At 40.7% G+C, this 19,289-nt stretch overlaps 1 protein-coding gene across 4 annotated transcripts in view; it reads left to right on the top strand.

Annotated features, from left to right (window-relative positions):
• Positions 1-19,289, top strand: part of POC1B (POC1 centriolar protein B) — a 107,820-nt gene that overhangs the window by 58,456 nt on the left and 30,075 nt on the right. The gene's annotated exons all lie outside the window — the stretch shown is intronic.

Below are 19,289 nucleotides of genomic sequence, written 5' to 3'. Positions count from 1 at the left end.
GTTCACACTTTGAGACTCACTCTCCCTGCCAGTACCCTTCATGCTTTGCAAAGCTTCATCACCTGAGGAGCCCAGATGTTCTTGACAGGCTGTGTGCTATGGAGGTGGCATCACTGCCCACCTAGCAATTGATAGCAGGATGGCGGCCCTTGGATGGTAATCCAGAGGGAATACAGTGTATGTGGGACTTAGAAAGTGGACAGTTCTGCATAATAAACTCATGACAGCTTTGCAGTTGTGATACAAAGCAGAATAATAAGACTGAAGAACATAATTATTATCTACATTAGGATAATATTAAATTATATGTAATTGCCGTTTTATAGATAAAATGGTTTAATATCAGGGTTTCCCATGATTCAACCCAATACATAAGCATTGAAAGGAAGACTCCACTGTTAGAATTGTGTGCTTGATGCTACATAAAAATAAAACAAAAAAACAAGAAAGCACAGGAACACAAAAGCTTGTTTGCTCTGAACTACTTTGGGATTAGGTTTATGAAGTCCCATCTTTGTAGATTCTTTTACAACCTGGAAGATAGCTGCCTCCAGGCAAGGTATTAGACTCCTAATTTTATATATTTTACTAGCGCATTTTCTAAAGGAGTAGATGCTCATAAAGCATTTATATTTTTATAAAGACTCCCTCTAGACTTCCAGTCACAATGGAGGGTAGGTAAACATGGCCTGCCTCCTTGCACAACCACATAGAAACTACAACTAAACTATAGGACAGCCATCCCTCAGGACTGTCAGAAATCAAGTTGAATGGAAGTCTGACAGAATTAAAGAAGCCACATCCATCCAGAATGGTAGGAGGGGCAAAGATGTGGAACCAGTTGGCCCCACATCCATGTGTGGGGGGTAAAAATTCGGGAGGGATACCTTGGGAGTGAGGAGTCCTAGACCATCATGAGGCCCTCCAAGCCCACGGTTCCTTTGCCAGGATAGTAAGTTCCCATAACTTCTGGCTGCAAAAACCAGCAGGGATTGAGTTGGTGGAAGAAAATTCTGGAGTCCCAAGCAGTTCCTCTTAAAGAACGCACACACAGACTTACTCAGACTCACTCCCTTCGAGCTCCAGCACAAGGGCAGCAGCTTGAAAGGCACAAGTGACATATAGGGAGAAACTGAAGTGTCTGGCATCATGGCGAGAGATGGCAGACAGCTTTCTCCCAGACAGAAAGGCAGGCAGAGGCCTCTGTCCTTTTTCTAAACCTTCTGCCCACAGAGCCACAGAGCTGGCAGGCAGGTGCCATATCTGAGACTCCATCAAGCTGGCTAACCCTGTTTGCCCCAGCTTGGAGATCACCTGAGGCCCCATCCCACTCAGTTTTTAGACTGACCCAGGCTGTTAACAGTGGCTTTTCCATATAAATGGCTGGTCTTGGTTCATCCTTCACGACTTCCTAAATCTTCTCAAATAAGCAACAACTGACCTCAGTGAACCCCCAGACCTTCTACCTCTTGCTAAATGGCCCAAGGCCTGGCACTGGAAGCAGCCAGCTTAGGTTCACAGCCTCCAAGCCCAGAACAAGTAGCATCTGTCTCAGACTGCTTTATATCTTATGCAGGGCAGCCCTGGGCAGAACACTGGGGGGAGGCTGACCTTGGCCTGCAACACCCAAGAAACCCCAGAGTTGCACACCCATTGAACAGCCACAGACCACATTGGAGCAACACCACCCTGCCCCTGCACAGCTAATCCTCCATGGAGGATAGAAGCTGGTGGTCAATGGTTATAGCCAGTCCTTACAGCTGACTGGCTTGGGTAAATCCCTCCTATTGACCTGCCAACAGCAGCCAAGGCTCAAATACAAGAGGAAGGTGTACTCAGCCCACACAAAGGGCACACCTCAAGACCCAGCTTGGGTGATAGGGGAGGCTATGCCACCTGGATTAGGCCGCACTACAAAGACAGGGAATCATAGCAGCTCTACTTAATACATGGAAACAAACACAGGGAGGCTGCCAAAATGAGGAGACAAAGAAACATGGCCCAAATGAAAGAACAGATCAGAACTCCAGAAAAAGAACTGAACAAAAGGGAGATAAGCAATCTATCAGTTGCAGAGTTCAAAACACTGGTTATAAGGATGCCCAAGGAATTTAGTGAGGACCTCAACAGCATAAACCAGATCCAGTCCAAAACGAAGGATACACTAATTGAAATAAAGAACAACTTATGGGGAAACAACAATAGAATGGATGAAGCCAAGAATCAAATCAATGATTTGGAACATAAGGAAGCAAAAACAACCAATCAGAACACAAAGAAAAAAGAATCCAAAAAATAAAGACAGTATAAACAGCCTTTGGGACAACTTTAAGAGGTCCAGCCTTTGCCTCTTAGAGGTGCCAGGAGGAAAAGAGAGAGAGCAAGAATTTGGAAATCTTTCGGAAAAAATAGCGAAAGAAATAGACATGCAAGTTCAGAAAGCAGAGTCCCAATTATGATGGATGCAAACAAACCCAGTCCTAGACACATCATTATTAAAAAGCCAAAGTGTAAAATAAAGACAGACTCTTAAAAGCAAGAGAAAAGAAGTTAGTTACTAGAAGGTTGCTAGATGGGAGGGGGAAGGGGGAGAATGGGTGAACAGGTGAGGGGATTAAGAAGTACATATAGGTGGTTACAGAATAGCCACGGAGACGTACAATACAGTATAGGAAATGAAGTAGCCAAAGAACTTAATACCCACAATGCATGGACATGAACAATGTTGGGGGGAATGCCTAAGGGAGTGTGGGGTGCTGGGTCAGGGGCAAAAGGGGAAAAATTGGGACAACTATAATGTAGTTTTTTTTAAAAAAAGAATATCTTCAGCTCTGACCCTATGGCTCAGTTAGTTGGGCATCATCCCGCAAAACAAAAGGTTGCCAGTTCTATTCCCAGTTGGGACACGTGTCTGCATTGTGGGTTCTGTCCCAGGTTTCATGTTGTATCTCTGGTTAGGGCACATGTAAGAGTCAACCTATCAACATTTCTCTCTATGTCAATGTTTGGCCCTCCCTTCCCCTCTCTCTAAAAATAAATAAAATCTTAAAAGGAAAAGGATATCTCTAAGGTGCTATTAAAATTTTTGTTTTATTTTTTACCTCTTGAAGTTTTTTTTTCTTTTTTCTTTTTCATCCCTCCCACCTCCTCTTTTCTGGCAACTACCAGCTGGTTCTCTATAGCTGTGGGTCTGTTTCTGTTTTGTTTATTCATTTATTTTGTTTCATTTAGATTCACTTATATGTGATACCATATAGAGTATCTTTAGAGTACTCTAAAGATACCATATAGAGAGTCTTTCTTTATCCGATTTATTTCACTTAGCATGATACCCTCTAGGTCCATCCATGTTGTTGCGATGGCAAGATTTTATTCTTTTTCATTGCTGAACAAAATCCATGTGAGTATGTGTGTTTGTGTGGGTGTATGCCAATCTTATTTATCCATTCAGCTACTGATGGACATCTACATTGCTTCTGTATCTTGGCTATTACTAGTAACACTAGAGTGAACATAGGGGTGCATCAGAGTCTTTGTTCCCTTTAGGTAAATACCCAGAAGTAAAACTGCTGAATCATATGGCAGCTGAACTTTTAGTATTTTCGGTTACCTCCATACTGTTTTCTACACTGGCCACACTAATTTACGATCCCACCAGCAGTGCACTAAGTTTCCCCTTTCTTCACATCTTTACCAGCACTTGCTATTTGTTGATTTAGTGATACTGGCCATTCTGACATGTGTGAGGTAATATCTCATTGTGGCTTTAATTTGCATTTCCCTAATGATTAGTGACACTGAGCATTGTTTCATGTCAATTGTTCATCTGTATCTCCTCTTGGGAAAAATGTCTATTTACGTCCTCTGTCCATTTCTAAATTGGATTTATTTATTTATTTATTTATTTATTTATTTATTTATTGGTGTTAAGTTGTATGAGTTCTTTATGTATTTTGGATATTAACCCCTTATTGGATATATCATTTGCAAATATCTTCTCTCATTCAGTCGGTTGTGTCTTTAGTGTATATACATAATCTTTTTAGTTCATAGATAATTGTATAGGAAACAAAAGTAAAATCACTTTTATCTACTGGTAATTCTTAATCTGGGGTCTCATCTAAACCTTGACTGTTTTCTTTTTGCTTCTGCACAACAAATCAGACATAGTTGTGAAGGAGATTTGTTTCTATTCTGGCGTGTAGCACAATTGCATTAAATATGTGCTGTGAACTCTGCCTGTGATTATAGTTTAAAAACCCAGAGAAATACCAGAATTCAGTAAAAGCAGTTTAAAGGTGGGTTTGGTTTTTCTTATTGTGGTTACTGTTTATTTGGGCAATTGTTTGTTTGGTTTATATAAACTGGAAGAAAGTTTCCTTAGAAATTTATTTCATCCAAATGGGGCATAAAAAAATTACTCTTTAAATCTTAATTTGTCAAATTTTCTAGGATAAAAGCAGGTTTGTTATGATGTAAGAAATAGTTGGTTTCTATTTCGACTTTGGCTTAAGTTAATATGTGCAGGACAACTTCTGAGTGTACTGCTATCTATGCTCTGATGCCTTCTTACGACACAGAAGAAATTATTGCATTCTGTTTAACAGTTGGAGTCTTCTGGCTTTCACTTGTGTTGCTAATACCAGGCAGGAAATTTGATACAATAGTTTGGGATCAAAATAAGCTATTACCAATCTGCATTTTTGAAGCTTTGTAAAGTAGTGTTTCTGTAAAGGCGTATACTGGCTGTCATATAGACACAGTTTAATAATATTGACCTCAAATTTTTTAATCTTTATTCTGATTATGTTGTCACTTATTATATTCTGATTTTCTAAAAATTATTTTAGGTCAAGATTCCATTGAATCTTGCAATATTTTCATTTATTCAGTTACAATGAGACTGAGGCTTTGTCATCAAAATTGTACAAGGGCATTTAACATTTTCATTGATGTGATATAGTTACATAACACGTTCCAGGGCCCCTACCCCACTCAAAAGGCAAGCAGCAAGACAGGAACTTCTCTTCTGTATCCTAATATAAAATGGTTGGTTTTTTTGTTTTTAATACTGATTATAACCCTGGCTGGTGTGGTTCAGTGGATTGAGTGCCGGCCTGCAAACCGAAGGTCACCAGTTTGATTCCCATCAGGGCACATGTCTGGGTTGTGGGCCAGGCCCCCGTTGGGGGTGCATAAGTGGCAACCATACTTTGGTATTTCTCTCCCTCTCTCTCTCCCTCCCTTCCCCTCTCTCTAAAAATAAATAAATAAAATATAAAAAAAATATAAAAACTAAAAAAAATAAAAATACTGACTATGAACAAAATTTATTTATAATACTCCAGGATTATCAATTTTTTCGTTTTTATATAAACCATATTCCTAAGTTTTGAAGTGTTAATTTTGTTATTTTTCCTATAAATGAAGAAAATGAAGTTGATAATCTTGCCAGTGTTACCCTGATCGTCAAAAAACTGCACTCTTCTCAGGGAACTGAAACAGTATCCCATCTTCATTCTGGAACCTGTGCAGAGAATGTGACAATAATGTGTACAGCTTTCTTTAGAATAAGGGACAGTATTCCAGGTCAGTTGAATTCTTTACAATAAACTGAGAAGTTACAATTACATCATAGAAAACTATCAATGTCTACAGTTTTTTGCTGCTCATCAATCAAAATATTTAAGCCAGACTACACGAATATGTCACATTAGATGCTGAGGAGGATGTCAAGCTGGTTACCTGACCTCGAGAAACTTACTGCCTAGCCAGGGAGAAATAACAGTGTAAGAAATAAGTGGCAGTTTCAATATATATGATGCCAAATGTACATGATTGTCAAATGAAAGGTGCCTCATGGGAGTATTCAGAAAAGATCATTAATGGGCTAGGGTTCTTCTCTAGAAGAAAACCTTTGGCTACTTCTTGACCTGACCAGAGATGGGTAGAATTTTGATGGGGACATTTCAGCTGGGAACATCAGGGTATAAGTAGATGCCTCAGAAATAATTGAAAATACAATACATACCACAGTAATAAAAGTCTGTCAGTCTAGTTTGAGGTCTTTAAGTTGCGTAACACAATGGATAGTAGAGGTAGAAGGCAGGGAATAGAGCCACTTACATTTTTGGCTCTCAATCCATATTTTTAAAATAATTATTCTGTGCCACTTACTGTTCTTGACTTTAGAAAAAGTAAACAGAACAAAAACTCCTGTTCCAGAGAAGTCTACGTTCTAAATTGTAGCGGGGAAGGCAAGCAATTCACAAATTTAAAAAATAGACTATATAGTACAGTAGACCAAAAAAATGCAAAGGTGGAAAAAGCACTGCAGGCAGATAGGAAGAGGGGTATAATTTAGATAGGACGGTCAGGACAAGAATCACCTTACCGGTGGCATTTGAGTAAAGAACTGAAGGAATGAAGGGAACAAGTCATGTGAGTATCTGGAAAGAGCAGGTGAGTGGGAGCGGTGCTGGAAGGCCAGGCGGAGAGAGAGACAGGAGGCGCCAAGGGTGTCCTTCAGAGGAGGGACGTGATCTGACGTTTTAACAGGTTCGCTTCAGCTACTTACTGCGTTGAGGATTGGGTGGCGGGGGCGGGGGGCAGTGGAAGGAGAACAGGGAGACAATTAGAAAGCTAGTTAAATAATCAGACAGGAGGCAATGGTGGTTTGACCTGAGGTGCTAGCAGAGGAGGTGCTGATAAGCTTTGGGATTCTGGATGCATTTTGAAGGCAGAGCCAAGAGGATTTCCTGATGGATTGGATGTCAACTGTGAGATTCCCCGGTGTCCTTTCCCCAGGGACAGTAAGGTGTAGCCCTGAGTACTCTCAGGATGGCCTAATCTCCTGGCTTCACATTTTTTTGCCAGTGGGGCTGCTGAGAGAAAAAGAATTGTGGTTTTCTGTCACCTTTTCTAGGATCAGTAAAGTGATCAGCTGCATCAGTGCAAGACATACTCCGCTGTTGCTGTAACTTTGGGAAGTGCAGTGGTAAAACACACTCCTTAGATGTCATTTAGATTTGTATTTTTTCAGCAAAGTGTATTCGTTTCCCTTCTGGAAAGATTTTTGCATGAGCCTATTTTTAGGAAGCAAAGGGTTATATACTTTCATGGAGGTTGTCATATGGAATATGCTACCTGAAAAAATTAATGTATTAACAAAATACATGGACATACAAAGAGTAAACTTGCAGATAAAGAGAGAATATCTCCATGAATGTTGTGGCAACCGTTTGTCCTGGTTGCTAAACAACATTGCATAACTAGTTCAGTTATTCCAGTTCCTAACTGCTTATGTAAGCAAAGATTCGGAAATACTTACTTGAAGGAACATAGTGTATGGTAACCTAAATGTCTTAAAACTAAAATGTATAACTTTGAAAGTATAAGATGGCAATATGCAATTTATTGTCCCCAGATTTTCATTTCCTTTTCCAGGAAAATCAATAAAAATCATGTTGCATGAAACTTCTGCTTTCATTACTTTTCTGTATGCTAATATTCCTTTATTTGCATATAACAGCCTCTAAATTTGGAGATAGGTGAGGTTCTTTTTTAAATTTCTAAACTTTGCAACAGTTTATAAGGTGGCATTTGATTTGTAAGTTTAGTGCAAATGATTTCTGAAGCAAGGTACGTTTGTTTGTAACTTTGTTGCTGTTTACTAAGCTTTAGGAAACATTTTCATCTGTAGGCATTGGTTCAGTGGCCTTACCTACCTGCTTTCCGCTTCTGGTCTAAGCCTTCGAAAGGAAATGATCATAAGCATTTGCAGAATCTATCTCTGGACCCACTGGCTAGTGCCTTCCAGAATTTATCCTCCTTTTATTAAAAGACTTTTTTGTCAGGTGATCAGATATAGCAGTTTTTTTATCCAGTGACTCAAAAAGTTAAGTATACCTCTAAAATGCTGAGTAAGAGTAAAAACAATTCTTATCAGAGTTGAGAAATAATTTTAAAAGTGACAAGAAAAAAAATCTGAGCTGTTCTAAATTATGGCGACCAGGGCCTGAGAGGAAGAGACAGAGCAGTTCGGTGGTTTGCCTGTTTATAGCTGGGGGCCAGCTGACAAAAGACTGCTCACATTCCTGAGTTTATGTTGGAATTTTGAACTAACTTCCAGGTGGCTATTTCCACAATTATCTAAAAAGAAGTAGCCAGATGCCACTGAACTCCAGGAGCCTCAGCTTCATACTTACACATGAACTTGCCAGACTGTTGCCTACAACCAGTCCAAAGAAGCAAACACTTCCTCATGGACTCTGCACCTATCCCTAAACTACCCCATCTCACTCTATCCCATCCCCTTATCTGTAGCCAATGTAAATTCTTTCAAAACAGCTTCCGTCTTCCATCCCCAGAACATAGTGTATAACAGTGCTCCTCCACGCCAGGGCAGTGCTCCTGTTGCCTTTGCGCCCAGTGCTGCTGCTGCTGGTTTAGACTTCATATTCCAGGACCTGGTCCTTTATGGCTTAATAAACCCTTTCTTTTAAAAAAGACTTTCAGCCATGGAAGCTAAGTTTTTGTGTTTAACAGATCATTGCCCTTTGGAATTGTAAGAAATGAGGTAATTAAATTGTCAGAGACATTTTAAAAATAAGGCAGACATAATTTACAGAAGAGATGAAAAACACCATTTTCACAGATTTCTTATTTAAAAATGGACAATACAGCATATATATATTTCAGATATGTTATTTTAGAGATGAGAGAAAATATTAATACTAGTGATGGGAAGTGACTATTCCCAAATTAGTTGCGTCCTTCCCTTTGGAGCACATGAGGAGCCATATGTTATAAAAAGTCCCGACACTTGTGAATGTGATCGTGGACCTTTAAAAAAACATTTTAGGGGAAAAAATGTTTTAGAGTTGTAAATTTTTTTAAAAAACTAAAACTTTTTAGTCTGTTAAAGGAACATGGAATATTTTTCCTTTGTGTTTTTGGTTTTTGGGGTTTTTTGTTTTGTTTTGTTTGGAAATGAAGATCTGGAAATCTATAAAACTGACTAAGAGAGTACCGCTGTAATAAGAGATTAACAGTGTGGGTCAGAGGCTTTCTTATTTCCTCCAAATCAAATATACTTTTTAATAAAAATCATAATAATCACTAAGCTCCATGTTTGATTTAGCCAAACTGGAGACTTTACTAATTTAAACCTCATTCCTTCTAAGTTTCAAGGTCACAGGGAAAGAAAACTTACATTAATAAGTGGTTTTTTTCTTACTAAAAGTTTAAAACTAATTAAAACTTTAAAAATAACCCTCGTTAAATTATACTTTATGCAGTAAAACTGATCCTTACACCTATTGACAAAAGTGATTTAGGACTTGTGGAGGTGCAAAAAAATGAATCAAATTAACGTGAGACAGATTAACAGGAGGAAATGTACAAAATGTATTACAAATGTCCATGTGGGGGTACTCTAAGAATAGGAGCCCCAAGGATGCACTGGGTAATTGAGGTTTATATGCCATCCTGGAAAGAGGACAAGGAGTCAGGGTTCTGGGATTTTAAAGAGAAAGCAAGTAATTCACAGGTAGAGGAGGAAGAACAAGGGGGTGGTAAACAAGTTCTTGCTGGGCCATCCAGAGACAGTGCGGCATAGTGGGAAGTTCAACAAACAGGCTTTGCTGGATTTCTCCCTGCCTGCCACATTTAGTTTATCTTACAACGACCTCGCTGAGGTGCGATGTTCCCTTCCTTTAAGCAGGTTTTTCTTCCAGAATTCCTTTAGGCGCCTAAGAGGGGGAGGTCAAAAGTTCTTAGTTTTTTGTTTGTTAAATACCTGCAAAACTTTGGTCACCCTCCACTTAAACTTTTTTTGTGTGAAATGTATATGTTTGTGTATATAGATAGGTAGGTCAGTCGGTAGGTAGGTAGATAGTTAGAAGTAGGTGTATATGTATATATGAGAGAGAGAGGCAGAGAGGCTGACTCTACAAAAGGGTTTTATAAAACATGCTATCTGGGAGCCCAACAGAGTAAATACTTTTTAGAATTTCCTTTAGAAAATTAGCACATTTCTGGATACTGGAAGTGTTGAAGTTTCGGGTATTATTTCTGCCTTCCAACTTCCAGAGATACTGTATTTCTAAACTCCGACTCCCAACTGCTGCAGTAGTATCTATCGACTGTCCGAGGACGGGGAATCTAAGCCGCGTCCCGAGTTCCCACAGCTGAGACTGAGGCATGCCAAAAATGCCTGACAGCTCCCAGCCCACACATCCAGCAACAACTGGTTCCTTCCTCTTCCTGGGGAAGAGCAACATCCTCTGAGATGATAAGAAATGCACCCTGAGGAATGCAAGAACAGCAGCAAGCTTTTCACACAGGAAATTACTACGGGAGCCCTCTGGACAGAGCTGTCTCCTGGACTGTCAGCTCATCACAAGCTTCCTGCTGACCTACCGGGTGGTTTACGATGGAGCTAAATGCCATTTGTGGTTCTTTCTTTTGGAGTTGTGTGGAAAATAGTGAACTTAGCTTTCAGTTGCTCTCTACATCTGTACCCATCTGGTTTGGAGTTATTTGGCACTGCTTATGCAGTGAAGCTAAGTTGTCTCTGCCTTCTTTGTCCAGCTACTTGACCCCTAATGATTTGGTGGAAGTAGGCAGGGAGTCTACTAAAGTGATTTTTTTTTCTGTTTTCTTTTTAATTTAATTCCTAATATTACATTATTCTTAGTTTCACATTCATGAACACCATCCAATTCAGCAACTAGGAGTGGCGATGTATACCTTTTCTTTTTTTAATATATATTATTGATTATGCTATTACAGTGTTCTTTGTTGTTGTTGTTGAAGTACAGTTGTCTCCATTTTCCTGGCACCATTTTCCCCCACCCACCCCTACCTCTCACCCTCAGTCCTAATCCACTTTGGCCTTGTCCATGGGTCTTTTATACATATTCCTTGATGATCCTTCTCCTCCTTTCCCCCGTTATTCCCCTCTCCACTCCCTGCTGGTAGCTGTCAGTTTGTTCTTTATTTCAATGTCTTGAGTTATATTTTGCTTGCTTGCTTGTTTGTTAGTTAGGTTCCACTTATAGGTGAGATCATGTGGTATTTGTCTTTCACCTCCTGGTTTATTCCATTTAGCTTAATGCTCTCCAGTTCCAGCCATGCTGTCGTGAAGGGTAGTAGCTCTTTCTTTGTTTCTGCTGTGTAGTATTCCATTGTGTAATGTACCACAGTTTTTTGATCCATTCATTTACTGATGGGCAGTTAGGTTGCTTCCAGCACTTGGCTATTGTAAATTGTGCTGCTGTGAACACTGAGGACAGAGTGGGCTGGAGATGCCTGAGGAGAGTCTGGGGACGGAGGCTTTGGGGAGAGAACTGAGAGCGTAGATGCTGGGATCCCAGTGCTGACTCATCCCCCGAATGGCAGAAGCCATCATGCTCAGGCTAGAGTGAATTTTTCAGTCAGTTCTTTGTACTTTTTGAAGTCAGATTACATTTGTGCTTTATGAATTCAGGCTATGTAAAATATGTTAAAGCTTCAGAGAGATTAAAAACCTCATCATCTGAGTGAACTTGGTCAGAAAAGCCCTTGTATGGTTCTTTCTGTAGTTTTCAACTTCTTTGCTTTTACTTTCTAAGATAGTCAGGCACTGGTAGAAGATAACCTACTGTGTGCACAATCATACATGCTCAAGAATGCATAAAGTTCTGTTGCTTAAATTCCACCAACCTCTATCATTTAAAAATTCAAATGGACTTGAATTGACTTTTACAATTAATGAATGTTTTGGTATAATTTGCCCTCTTATTTTTTCCTAATTCCTACAGTATTGTCTTTTTCATTTGCTTTAGATAATCATGGCCACTGCAAAGCCCAGTTTTTATATCACATGTACTTTTTAAATTGCTTTCCATATCTCTGCAGAATTATGGTAGGTTTCAATGTTTATGGTGGCAAAATTCTTTTTGTTTGGCTTATTTTACCAAAACACATAAGAATTAACTTGTTGTTTGTTTTCAGCTGAAGGGGAGATGGAGAAGGAATGCCAGGCATTTCCTCTTCCTTTTCAGAATGTCTTTTTAATGAACATTCCTTTCCCCTCCTAGGAACAAACCATCTCAAGTCAGTGACAGAGGCCTCTAACTGTCTAGTTTTTAATAATCCAACCCCTTTGTTCCCCAGACCTAAAGAGGTAGTTGCTTCATGCATTTACTATTCGCATCTCCAGCCTCCCTTTTAGCCTTTACAAACTTCCAAACCTGTTTAACCAGTTCCCTACATTACATTCTCTCTGTTAAAATAACTGTTAAATGATTTCATTTTTCCTGCTGGGTACTGAATGATCATCCTAAAGATTCTAAATTAGTCAAAAGAAATAATAGGATATACAGACAAAGACTTCTATTCAAGGATATTTATTCTAGTATCATTTACAATAACAGAAAAAAATGGATACAAATCAAATGTCCTTTAAGACAGAATTTAGTCAAATAAACGTATAGTATATGAATAGATGGAATATTATGTAGCCATATCATGTTGAACAACAACTAGATGCAATGTGTGAGATTCAGATTTGATCTTGGTGTTACTGTCAGTGTTTAGCTAGATATTGAGAAGGGGAGCAAAGGGGACTTAGATATTGAGCTTAACAAAAATAAGAAGCATGAGGCTGTTTGCTTCACTGGGAAGCTACAGCTTTTCACACCCCAGGGGATTACAGCATTGCTCCTCCTAGGGGGTTAATATTCCTCCCTTCGCCCCTTGGGTACCAGAATGTTTGGAGGTGGGGGCGCAGAGGGAGGTGCTCGATTACAGGGGCTTGTCAGTCTGATTAGGGAGTGGGCCAATATAAAGCCCCACAAAAGTTTGGGAAGTTGATTGGTTCTTCTGAAAAAACACCTTGTCCTTCCCAAACCCAAGCTAATATAATGCAGGGAACAAAGAATCTCTCTCTCTCTCTCTCTCTCTCTCTCTCTCCCCCCCCCCCGCCCCACTCCAAGAGCACACAACTACGTGCTTATAGCAGCTACGGGGCCTGCAGCAGACTCCAAAATGACTTCTCTCTCTCTCTTGCCCACCTGGTAACGCGCTTTCCCGCTGTGCTGCATGTTCTCTCTCCATAGCCATGCGGCCTTAGCAGCTGCGTTGCTGGCAGCCACGTGGACTCCGCCAATGGTGCAATAGAGAACAAGCTAAGCTACCTGGACAGAGACTGAGGCCACTTAGCAGATGCCTCTGGGCTCCAAAAGGGCTAAACTTATTATTTTTTTAACACTGTATTTATTATGCTATTACAGTTGTCCCATTTTTTTTCTCCCCTTTATTCCCCTCCACCGTGTACTGCCCCACTCCCCAGCATTCCATCCCCCTTAGTTCATGTCCATGGATTGTACATACAAGTTCTTTGGCTTCGCCATTTCCTATGCTATTCTTAACCTCCACTTTGTACCTGCTATTTATGCTGCTTATTCCCTGTACCTTTTCCCCCATTCTTCCCCCTCCCACCGCCCTCTGTTTTACTGCTCATAGTTTTTGATCTTTTTCTTGGGTAAGTCCCTTTAACATTTCATATCATAAGGGCTTGGTGAAGATGAACTCCTTTAACTTTACCTTGTCTGGGATGCACTTTACCTGCCTTTCCACTCTAAATGGTAGCTTTTCTGGACAGAGTGATCTTGGATGTAGGTCCTTGCTTTTCATGACTTTGAAAACTTCTTGCCGGCTCCTTGCCTGCAAGGTTTCTTTTGAGAAATCAGCTGATAGTCTTATGGGAACTCCTTGATAGGTAACTCTCTCCTTTTCTCTTGCTGCTTTTAAGATTCACTCCTTATATCTAATCTTGGGTATCTTAATTATGATGGCCTTGGTGTGTGCTTCCTTGGGTCCCACTTCTTTGGGACTCTCTGAGCTTCCTGAATCTCCTGAAGGTCTATTTCCTTGGCCAGATTGGGGAAGTTCTCCATTATTTTTTCAAATAAGTTTTTCAATTTCTTGCTCTTCTCCTTCTGGCACCACTATGATTCAGATGTTGGAACATTTAAAGTTGTCTCAGAAGTTCCTAAACCTCTCCTCATTCTTTTGAATTCATGTTTCTCCATTCTTTTCTGGTTGAATGTTTATGTCTTCCTTCTGCTCCCAATAGTTGATTTGAGTCCAAGTTTCTTTCCCTTTACTGTTGGTTCCCTGTATATTTTTCTTTATTTCACTTTGCATAGCCTTCACTTTTTCCTCCATTTTGCAACCATAGTCAACCAATTCAGTGAGCATCCAGATTACCAGTGTTTTGAACTGTGCATCTGATAGGCTGGCAATCTGTTCATCGCTTAATTCTATTTCCGGAGCTTTGATCTGTTCTTTTATTTGGGCCATATTTCTTTGTCTCTGTGTGCCTGTTACATTGGAAGGGGCGGAGCCTTAGGTATTTACGAGGGTGGGGCAACCCAGGTGGCTGGGTTGAGACACTGTCTGTGGGTGAGGGGTCCAAGAGGGAATAATGCCGTTTGCTGGCTCTCTGCTGGCTTTCTGTCACTTCTCCTGCTACCCACAAGCAAATTGGGCCCTTCTGGTGCTGATTCCCCAGTGGGTGTGTTTGCGTACATTCTAGGACCCTGTGGGCCTCTCCAACAGACTCTCCTGTGAGGTTGGGAGTTTCCCCTGCTGCTGCAACCCCCATAGGTTTTCATCTGCAGAGGTTTTGAGGCTTTCTTTTCCTGCACTGGGACCCTGGGATTGCATGGCCTGTCTCACTCCCCAGCTGTTCCTCCAGTTTATCCACATGCAAATGTGAGACCACCCAGCCTGCCAGCCACCGCCTTGCCACGCGTCCTCTCTGCCCTGGCTGCCCATCTCCACTCCTCCTATTGGTCTGGATGAACATTCCTTCTTTAGTTCATTGGCTGTTGGACTTCCATGCAGTTTGATTTTCTGACAGTTCTGGTTCTTTTTTGTTTTTAACTTTGTTGTTGTCCTTCTTTTGTTTGGGCAAGGAGGCAGAGTGTATCCACCTACGCCTCCATCTTGGCCAGAAGTCCAGGGCTAAGCTTTAATACGAAGCAGACACTCTGGACATTGGCTTTTGTCTTGGCCTTGCTGAAGACATGTTTGAATCTTTCCATAGCAGAACAAACAGAAATTGTAACAGGGTAGAGCTCAGCAAAGGTTCCTGGAAAACATGGGAACCTCCCCAAAAGCAGTAAGGCAGGGAGGCTGGAAAGGCACAGTGCTTAGGGCACATTTGTATAACAAGGGCAGATTAAAACAGCTGGTTCTGAAAAGAGGGGCAGGGAAGGAGGCTGCTGCTGGAGTGGGGCAAACTGTAAACAAAGACAATGTAACTGTGAGAACCTGGGCTGGCAGAGTCACTTGTGACGTAGCAGGGGTGCAGGGGAAGCTCATTCAGCAGCTGCTTGAGCTGCGGGGACTGAATGCTGAACCCTGGACTAACAGATGCATGTGCACCTGAATGTGGCTGGGAAACTCTTGCCCTGACTAAAAATGACAGCCAAAAGAGGGTCAGAAACACTGGGGGGCTGACAAAAGTGGCAGACACTCATCTGCCATAGGAAGAGCCAGATACTCAGTCGCGCAGGAATTTCTGAGCCAAGCCTTTCCATTGCAGCGGGTAAGAAACACACAGTCCAGATGTCTGGAGGTCTCGGGGGGGTATGTGGGCTTTTTGCCCTTCCCCTAGCTAGCCTAGCTGGTCACAGGGAACCTTAGGTCCAGATAGTTGGTGAGTTCCTGGAGACCTCATGGTTTGGAAATGTTCTCAGTGCCCCTCCCACGCAGAAGATGGCTGGTGGCACTGTGGGGGACCTGCCTGGCCAAGCACATAGATACGTTGGTGAGCTGATGGCTGGAGTAAAGGCAGCTCTGGAGGAGAGAAACGGACACTATGAGGAGGACTCAGGCAGGCGCACACGGACTCATTGGAGGTGCTTGGAGTTGAACTGTGACCAGGAATGCTGAGATGCAGACCTCTGTGTTTCTGAAGGACGGTACTTTTGAGTGGCATATTCTGAAACTAGTCTGGCTTGGCAGAGGGAGGCAGGGCCACTCATGTTTGGGTGTTTTTAAAGGGAGAAGGACTTGATGGCGGAAAGACTTGCTCTTGCTCATTCTCTCTGGCTCACGCTCTTGGTATGGGCAGTTGGTACAGAGAAGTCACTCTCTTGCTTTGGAGCTTCATGCAAGCTCGCTGTCTCTCTGGGCTTTTGGCATTTGGATGTTCTGGGCCTCTGGCCCTGCTCCCCACATGGACAGGAGCACTCAGAGGACCAGAGAGATGCTGGGCCCACCAGGGGCTTACACCTCACTCATGCTGGGACGTGTGCCGCCTTGGGCTCCAGCCTCTAGGACACTATGTATGGCACACGGCTCCTGGACCACTACCTGGAGACGGGGAGCAGCGCACTGCAGATCCTGAAGGAGAGAGCTGCTGTGAGACGACGGCCACTCTGAAACCCACAAGTGCTCGTGCCAGAGAAGATGAAGATCTGCTTGCAGGACTGGCTGATGGACAGATAAGGAAATGGGAACTTCTGAGCATGGTTTTTGGCTTGTAGTCTTTTGGGGAGCAAGAGAAGTTCTACATCTCATGGGAGAGAAGGGCTCAGAGCAGGAGTGCTCTCAGCCGCCCTCCAGGTTGGAACCCTGTTAATAAGGACCTGTTCCCCTCCACACAAATCACTGGGCCATATATAAGGGTGCCATGTGGTCAAATCCCAGCTTGCACAGTTACAGAATGGGACGTTGGAAACCCAGGGGGTAGCTTCTATTTCCACACACACAAATCATGCCATACCGCAGTCTCCTGTGCATGGATCCTTGGAATGCTTTCCTTGTGATCCTGTGGAAGAGCCTGATTTCCACCAGCAACATTGGGTCAGTGGAATAAATTAATAAGGAGAAAACCACTGTTCATGTGCTGAAGTATAGTCTCTCAGGTTGAGGTTGTGGATATTAGAACCTATAATCTAAGAGAAGAGGCCCTGCCTTCCATACACTGGTGCTCAGAGAACAGACCTCATGGAGCTGGACCCTAACTGCTGAGGGGCACTGGCCAGCTGGTTCTAGTCTATCTGAGATGGTTAAAAGCTGTCACTGGGAAGCAGCTGACAGGAACAGCAGGCAAGCTTGGAGCAAGTCTCCCCTGTGCCTCTGGTCCCTGGTCTCCTCTCTGTGCTATCTATTGACAGAACCAGCTGACGAGGAAACTAGTTTGCAGAGCCCTAGTCTCAGTATCACAAAACAGACTTTTGAAGGGTGGCTATGGAATCAAGAGACATACTCTCTAAGAGGAATTACTGAATTAAAGGCTAGAAACTATTTTTTTAAAAAGGCTTTCTAAGGCGAATTCACTCTAAGCATATGTATGCTAGTTTGGATTCCTACTGGTAATACACGAGCATGCCTATTTTCTACATTATAATATATATACTATGTTATATTTAATTATTATTTAATTTTTAAATAGCCTTTAAAAATATAATAAGCAAGAAATATTAAGTTAATTTCTATTTTTTAGGACTTGTGAGCTTTAAACTTTTTGACAAATAGAAATTGAATCTATTTAAAGTGTACAAAGTAATATGTATATATATATACCACAATCCAACTAATTAACATTTATTACCTGTTATTACAGTGACTTGTGAGCTTTGACTTTTTCTCATGATTACTATTTATAGTTGTAAGAATTGCCTATTTGTATACTCTGCTCATTTTTCTATGTTGTTTATTTTAAATTTGCATTTTAAATTGTCATTATAATTTAGAGAGTTGACACCCTTTGCCATATGCTATAAATATATTTTTCTTGTTTGTCATTTCCCCTTGAATTGTGTCTGATTGTTGATCAATTTAGTTGCATTCATTTGCTGAAAAAACATAATTACTTTCATTTTATGATTTCATTGGAGTCTATGTAAAAAAAAATCTCTCTCTACTCTCCAAAGATATCTCCAGCCACTTTTCCTAAGGTTTTATTTTTGACAATTAAATCTCAAATTTTAGATTAATTAACTTTAGTTATAAGGTACAGATTTATGGTTAAAAAAGTGTCTCAACTTGTGTTTTTTTCCTTATTTGATTATTTTCAAAAAACATTAAATTCTTATGTTCTTGAATATGTTCAGAGACTTTCTTCTGTCTTACCAAACTGTTTGATCTTGATCTTTTATCATACCTCATTAATTATTGTAGCTTTAAAATATTTTTAAAATATAGTACACAATTTTTTCTTCAAAAGTTTCTTGGGTATTTTGGCCTATTATTTATCCACATGAACTTTAGAATTATTTTTTCACTTTTATAAAAGCTTCCCATTGGAATGTTGTTTGGCATTCCATTAGATTTATAAAATAATCTGAAGAGAATTGCCACCTTACTCTCTTGCATTTGCTTTTAAAGTTTCACTGAATCAAATTAAGGAGCATGCCCATAAAATAGTCACCAGTTTTTATATACTACTAAGCATTTTATCTCCTTACTAAGGATGCACATACTTTCCACAACTTAGCCTTAAAGAGGTAAGGTAACTTGCCCAAAGTCACACCAGGTAGGAAGTGATAGAGGCAAGTTAGGGTCTACATTGAACTAAGTTCAGAGCCCAAACTGTGTACCCCTGCACCATACTGCTCCCCAAATGCTTAAGATACCCAGATCATGTGCCCTTGTCACTTTGAATGCTGTTTTTAGTTTGTTATCAGCATGTCTTCCCCTAAGTGAATGTTTCTTCCCTGCAGTATAGCATAGTAACCAAAAAGGCTTGATCATTATATCTGCTTTAAAGGAGAAAAGAAAAAAGAAAAAAAAAGTATTGAGGACCTCCAGTTCTATTCAGTTTCAGTTTGGGAGTATATGGGGAAATAGGCCCTAGAGTCAATGCTTGTAATTGGTTGTAGAAGCTGCTTTGACATTTTATATATTGACTATTTCCACTTGCCAAGTACTCAGATCTTTGGCATGTACCAGACTTCAGCAAGCACAAGTTATTTTTTTCAATTCATCTTTTTTTAAAATTGAATTTATTGGGGTGGCATTGGTTAATAAAATTATATAGGTTTCAGGTGCACAATTTCATACATTAACTGTATATTGTGTATTCACCATTCTGAGGCACTTAGTATTAGGATCCTCATCAAAAAAGAATTGTATTTAAGACACACTTTTCTCTCACTAGTTATCCAGAAGGTGCGCCATATGGTATGCTTGTCATAGGTTGTTCAGGCCTAATTGTGGGGATATGGCTTCCTGGTATGAATAGTTATTTGATCTATCATATCTATGAATCTATTTCATAATGATAT

Source organism: Pteronotus mesoamericanus, unplaced genomic scaffold (assembly GCF_021234165.1).
Source record: "Pteronotus mesoamericanus isolate MK-2021 breed Mesoamerican mustached bat unplaced genomic scaffold, CSHL_Meso_final contig_56, whole genome shotgun sequence".
NCBI lineage: Eukaryota > Metazoa > Chordata > Mammalia > Chiroptera > Mormoopidae > Pteronotus > Pteronotus mesoamericanus.
Note: the sequence above shows the minus strand (reverse complement) of the source record. Positions and strands in the feature narration are given on the sequence as shown.